Raw genomic sequence first — 6,565 nt, 5'->3', positions numbered from 1 at the left:
TCACTTTGGTTAATAATTGATGTATATATTTGGCAGCTCCCACATTCGGAGCATATATATTGAGGATTGTTAAGTCCTCTTGTTGAATAGATCCTTTAAGTATGATATAGTGTCCCTCTTCATCTCTCACTACAGTCTTTGGGGTAAATTTTAGTTTATCTGATATAAGGATGGCTACCCCTGCTTTCTTTTGAGGACCATTCGAATGGTAAATGGTTCTCCAACCTTTTATTTTCAGGCTGTAGGTGTCCTTCTGTCTAAAATGAGTCTCTTGTAGACAGCAAATAGATGGGTCCTGCTTTTTTATCCAGTCAGAAACCCTGCGCCTTTTGATGGGGTCATTAAGCCCGTTCACATTCATAGTTACTATTGAGAGATATGAGTTTAGTGTCATCATGATATCTATTCAGTCTTTGTTTTTGTGGACTGTTCCACTGAACTTCTTCTTAAAGGGGAATTTTAAGAGTCCCCCTTAAAATTTCTTGCAGAGCTGGTTTGGAGGTCACATATTCTTTTAGTTGCTGCCTGTCTTGGAAGCTCTTTATCTCTCCTTCCATTTTGAATGAGAGCCTTGCTGGATAAAGTATTCTTGGTTGCATGTTCTTCTCATTTAGGACCCTGAATATATCCTGCCAGCCCTTTCTGGCCTGCCAGGTCTCTGTGGAGAGGTCTGCTGTTACCCTAATACTCCTCCCCATAAAATTCAGGGATTTCTTGTCTCTTGCTGCTTTAAGGATCTTCTCCTTATCTTTGGAATTTGCAAGCTTCACAATTAAATGTCGAGGTGTTGAACGGTTTTTATTGATTTTAGGGGGGGATCTCTCTATTTCCTGGATCTGAATGCCTGTTTCCCTTCCCAGATTAGGAAAGTTTTCAGCTAGAATTTGTTCAAATACATATTCTGGCCCTCTGTCCCTTTCGGCGTCCTCGGGAACCCCAATTAAACGTTGGTTTTTCTTCCTCAGGCTGTCGTTTATTTCCCTTAATCTATCTTCATGGTCTTTTAATTGTTTGTCTCTTTTTTCCTCAGTTTCCCTCTTTGCTATCAACTTGTCTTCTATGTCACTCACTCGTTCTTCCACCTCGTTAACCCTCGTCGTTAGGACTTCTAGTTTGGATTGCATCTCATTCAATTGATTTTTAATTTCTGCCTGATTAGCTCTAAATTCTGCAGTCATGAAGTCTCTTGAGTCCTTTATACTTTTTTCTAGAGCCACCAGTAGCTGTATAATAGTCCTTCTGAATTGGATTTCTGACATTGAATTGTAATCCAGATTTTGTAACTCTGTGGGAGAGAGGACTGTTTCTGATTCTTTCTTTTGAGGTGAGGTTTTCCTTCTAGTCATTTTGCTCAGTGCAGAGTGGCCCAAAGCAAATTGTATTGGGAAAAAGAGAAAAAGAGAGGAGAGAAAGAAGGAAAGAAAAGAGAAAGAGAAAAAAAAAGGGAAGAAAAAGAGAAAAAAAAACGAAAAAAAAAAAAAAAAGAAGAAAAAGAGAAAGAAAAAGAAAGGAGAAAAAAAGGGGGTGGGGGAAGGAAACAAATCAAAAAGCAAAACAAAACAAAACAAAAAAAAGAACCACAGGGGAGTATCTTCTGATTCTGTGTTCTTTAAGTCCCTTGGCTTCTCCTGGAAGTTGTCAGTCTAGCTGATCTTCTGGGGGAGGGGCCTGTTGTGCTGATTTTCAGGTGTTAGCAGTTGGGTAGCTGCTCTGCCCCTGCCTGGTGCAGGGCTCAGTGGGGGTTGTTTACCCCGTGAGGCCGCAGGAGGAACAGCCCCAGTGGCGGGGCAGCTCTGGAAACCTGGATTCAGCTCCGGCAGGAACTCCGTCTGCAGGGCCTGGAGGCTCCGGGGCGGGGCCGTTGCTCTGCTAAGCTGGGGCAGGAGCGTCCTCGCTGTCCTGGGCCCTCCCGGCCTCTGCCTGTCCCGGGGGAGGCAGGATCCTGGGCTGTGTCTCGGCGCCCTGTGCTCCGGAGCCTGCGCTGTTGGATTCGCGCTCCCGGGCTGTGCAACCCCCTCCGCGGAGCTGCCGCCCGAGCCCTTCCGAGCTGCTCCGGGTCCCGCCGCGCGCTGCAGCCCTTAGGGAGCTCGGCGCACTCTCCTGGGCGCGCAGTTGCTCTGTTACTGTCCCAGGGAGCCCGAGGGCATCCTCGCCCTCCTGGGTCTTGCTCCAACTCCCCGCGAGCCCCTTTCCCCCGGGAAGGTCGGTGCAGCTCCTGCGTCTCCGGGACGGGGCTCTCCTGTCCTGGGGACACTCGCCCTGGCCTCAGCCCAGCTCCTCGCGGGGCCCCTCCCCCTTGGAGGCCTTTGTTCCTTTATTTCTTTTTCCCCGTCTTCCTACCTTGATAGACGCGCGAACTCTTCTCACTGTAGCATTCCAGCTGGTCTCTCTTTAAATCTCAGGCCGAATTCATAGATTTTCAGGATAATTTGAAGGTTTTCTAGGTAGTTTGGTGGAGACAGGTGATTTGGAGACCCTACTCTTCCGCCATCTTGCTCCTCCCCCCAAAAACAACACACTTGATTAATATAGCTACCAATATAGCTGCCATATACTTTTTCATTTTATTTATTTATTTATTTATTTATTTATTTATTTATTTATTTATTTATTAATTATTTGAGAGAGAGAGAGGGAGAGAGAGGCAGAGACACAGGCAGAGGGAGAGGCAGGCTCCATGCAGGGAGCCCGAAGTGGGACTCCATGCTGCATCTCCAGCATCCCACACTGGGCAGAAGGCGGTGCTAAACGGCTGAGCCACCCAGGCTGCCCATTTTCAATTCTTAAAACACACAATTCGACTTCTTTCTAGCAAAGTTTTATGTGAGTTGGTGTACCTATCAATTAAAAGCTGTAGGGTATGGATCCCAGACTGCCCCTAAGGTGCATGTTCAGAGCCCTTCCAATTCCTCCAAGTGCAGCCTGGAAACCACCGAGCTGGTCTGAGGTCACATCCACAGCTGTGGGAACCAAGTGCCAGAGGCCGTCACGATTTACTGGATCAGAAACCCAGTTGTCTCCTGACGCATCTGAGTCAGGGAATTGGTTTTTCTCAGGGCAGGGTGAAAAAAACCTTACACGATCAGGATTTCTCTCATCCCAAGAAAAATGCTTAGGTTTTTTTTGTTTGTTTCTTTTTTCTCATGTTTGGCTATTTCTCTTGTCACATTGCCCTACTTCCTTTGGTAATTAGTTTTGGAAAGAAATCATTCACATAACGAAAATGATCTAGAAACTCAGGTTAAAAAATTTTTCTAGCCAGTGTGGATATGTGTGATTCACAGTTGCTTTAAGCCTACAGAAATTTGTTTGCACAAATTAATAACAACTTTTAATAAACAGACTTTACTGTTCACTGCTAAAAATATTCCTGTCAGAAGGGCAAGACAGCCGAAGAGTAGGGTCCCCAAGTCACCTGTCCCTACCAAACTACCTAGCTAACTCTCAAATCATCCTGAAAACCTATGAATTCGGCCTGAGATTTAAAGAGAGAACAGCTGGAACACTACAGTGAGAAGAGTTCGCATTTCTATTAAGGCGGTTCCCACCTTGGCTTCACCGGGACCTGGTGACTGTGGTCTCCACCTTTGCCTCACCTGGACCTGGTGACTCTGGTCCCCACCTGGGCCTCACCTGGACATGGTAGCTGTGGACTTCATCTGGACCTGGTGACTGTGGTCCCCACCTGGGCCTCACCATACCTGGTGACTGGGCTCCTCAGCTACCAATGACTAACATCCAGGATGGACCCTTAGTTGCTACTGACACCAGTACCATCCCCAGGGTCTCACTTGTTCCTGGTGACTATGGTCCTTGTCTGGGCTGACCTGACTCATCCTTGGCTCTGATCCTCTCCTGGGCCTCCCCTGCCTTGCAGGTATGGTCTCCCTTGTCGTGGGTGTGTATTGTCTATGGTCCCTTCTGGGCCTCACCTGATGGTACCGGGCCACGATATCCTCCCTTCACAAGGCCAGTAGGTTCTCCGAGTCCTCCTGCATGGTGCTGCAATCCAAACACATCCAAGAATGACGGCACATGAAAACCTTCCGAGGACACATGCGTCTGGGTGCTCCCCGTGGGCAGGTCCCCCTCCATCTGACCAGAGCCGGAGACAACCCCATAGCCCTGAGGGGCAGAGGCTTGGCTAGAACATCACACGCCGGCCCTCACTGCCTGTCTGTCACTCGCCCACCTACAGTCCACCTTCCCAGCCACTGTCCCAGGACACGCCGTCACGCTGGGATCACAGTGCGCTCCCACCCCGGTATCAGGAGCACACGGGCGGGGGACCCAGGAGGCTCTGGCGAACTGCCGATCTGATGCTCGGGTTGATGTCTCCCAGCCCGGGGGATATCGAAGGTTTCTCTTAGATTCCACAAGCACAACGACCGAGGGGAGAAAGCAACGGACTAGACTTCATCAAAATTAAAACCTGATGCCAGCAAGAGTGCGACCAAACTCCCCACACTGAGGGCAACGATGCGTGAATAGCCTGAGGGGGGTTCTGGGGGGAGCACGAGGGACTCTGCCCGCATTCCAGTGCGTGAAGAGTAAGCCTGCTCACCGGTCAGGGGGACCCAGCAGGCCCTGACCGTCCTCCCCTCACCACAGAGTGGGGCGGGGGGGTGTCATCCCTGTCGGGGTCCTTGCATCTAGGACGGGCTGGAAAGGTCACGTATTGTGTCTCCCTGAATAGCACAGGCCTTACAGGGGAGCGGGGGTCCCGAGGGAGCTGCCAAACTCTGACTGCAGCCTCTTTCCCTGGACAGGGCCTTAGGGGGCCACCCTCACCCCGTGGGGCTGTGGAAGGGCTGCAGGAGCTGCTCAAGGTCATCTCATTGGGGTCGGGGTGTTTTGGACCCCAGCCCAGGAGGCCAGCGCCCCCACCCGGACCCACAGGCCCCAGAGTGGCCCACGGGGAGCAGGCATCAGGGGCCACTCACCTGTGACCTATCGCTGTGTGAGCGCCTCCTCTTTATGCATCGTGTACTGGGTAGAGTGGGAGAGTTGGGGAACTGGGTAGAGTGGGAGTTCTGGGGTACTGGGGAGAGTGGGAGAGTTGGGGTACTGGGGAGAGTGGGAGTACTGGGGAGAGTGGGAGAGTTGGGGTACTGGGGTGAGTGTGAGTACTGGGGAGAGTGGGGGTACTGGGGAGAGTGGGGGTACTGAGGAGAGTGGGAGTACTGAGCTACTTGGGAGAGCAGGAGAGTCGGGTCGCTGTGAGCCAGATCCAAAGCACGAGTGCTTCCGAAGGTCTGCAGAAGCACAGTGAGCGCCAGGCAGTAGTGGAACCCGGGGGCGTCACAGTTCCGCCCACAGTGGGGTCCCGCATCATCACTGTGGGCAGGCGGGGTCCAATCAGCACTTAGCCCTTCACCCTGAAGGCCAAGGGTCCCGGGGGAGGGTCCTGTCCCCCCGCCAGGTGGGAAGGGGATGCAGGCACCCTCCCCCATCCTCGGGCCCTGCAGGCCTCCCACCATTCTAGGCAGACTGGGGGTCACAGATGTCCCCCCGACCCCCAGAGTTCACAGCATGGGGTCGCACTTAACATTTGAGGGGCTCCTGGGTGGTTCAGTCGGTTCCACGTCGACTCTTTAATTTGGCTCAGGTCAGGATCTCGAGGTTGTGGCATGGAGCCTCACGTGGGGCTCGGGCTCCGTTGGGTGAGGAGTCCACTCCAGGTTCCCCTCTCCCTCTGCTCCTCCCTACCGCACCCTCTCTCAAGTAAATTTTCTAAAAATTAACATGAAGACACGTGAGCATCTTTATCCCCTCTGCAGAGGTGTCTTCGTGTGTGTAACGACCGTGTAAATGCCTTTCACGGACCCACCGGGAGTCCTACCAGAAACCCCTTTTCCTTGATATTTACTGAAGTACAGTCAACACACAATGTGACAGTAGTTTCAGGGCTACAACTAGAGACTTGACAATTCTGTGCCTTACTCAGCTCCCCCCACGAGAAGCAGCGTCACCGTCTGTCCCCGTATAAAGTTATCACAACAGTACTGACTCTATTCCCTAGGCTGTATTTTCTAAATTTCTGTGACTTATTTTATTTACAAACCAGACGCTTATAGCTGTTACTATTGTTCATCTACGTCGCCCGTGTCCTACCCACGGCCCCTCTGTCCATCAGTCAGCAGGATCCATCACATTAACCAGAGAAAGGACATGGGGTAGCCCCCGGTGGTTCAGCGGTTTAGCGCCTGCCTTCAGCCCAGGGCGTGATCCTGGAGTCCCGGGATCGAGTCCCACGTCGGGTTCCCTACATGGAGCCGCCTTTTCCCTCTGCCCGTGTCTCTGTCTTTCTCTCTCTGTGTCTCTGTGTCTCTCAAGGATATATAAATAAAATCTTAAAAAAAAGAAAAACGAGAGAAAGGACAAAAAGCATACGATCCTCTCAAGAGTTGCAGAAAAAACATTTGACAAAATACAGCATCAAAAGCATAGTGGGTTTTGAGGAAATGTCTATCAAGAGAATAAAGGCCGCTAGGAAGCTGACATCATCTTCAAGGGTGAAAACCTGAAATCGTCTCCCCTAAGAGCAGGAACAAGCCAAGGAGGT

The 6,565-nt window shown here is 51.0% G+C and overlaps 1 long non-coding RNA gene across 1 annotated transcript; it reads right to left on the bottom strand.

Moving 5' to 3' along the window:
• Nucleotides 1-2,332: 2,332 nt before the first annotated feature.
• On the bottom strand, nucleotides 2,333-5,280 carry LOC140609739 (uncharacterized). The gene is made up of 3 exons (XR_012011476.1): nucleotides 4,944-5,280; nucleotides 3,933-4,002; nucleotides 2,333-2,498 (listed from the first exon to the last, which is right to left on the bottom strand). It is a non-coding gene; the product is annotated as an uncharacterized lncRNA (long non-coding RNA).
• Between the last annotated feature and the right edge of the window lie 1,285 nt (nucleotides 5,281-6,565).

Source organism: Canis lupus, chromosome 2, assembly GCF_048164855.1.
Source record: "Canis lupus baileyi chromosome 2, mCanLup2.hap1, whole genome shotgun sequence".
Lineage (NCBI taxonomy): Eukaryota > Metazoa > Chordata > Mammalia > Carnivora > Canidae > Canis > Canis lupus.
This window is presented reverse-complemented; position numbering and strand designations above follow the sequence as displayed.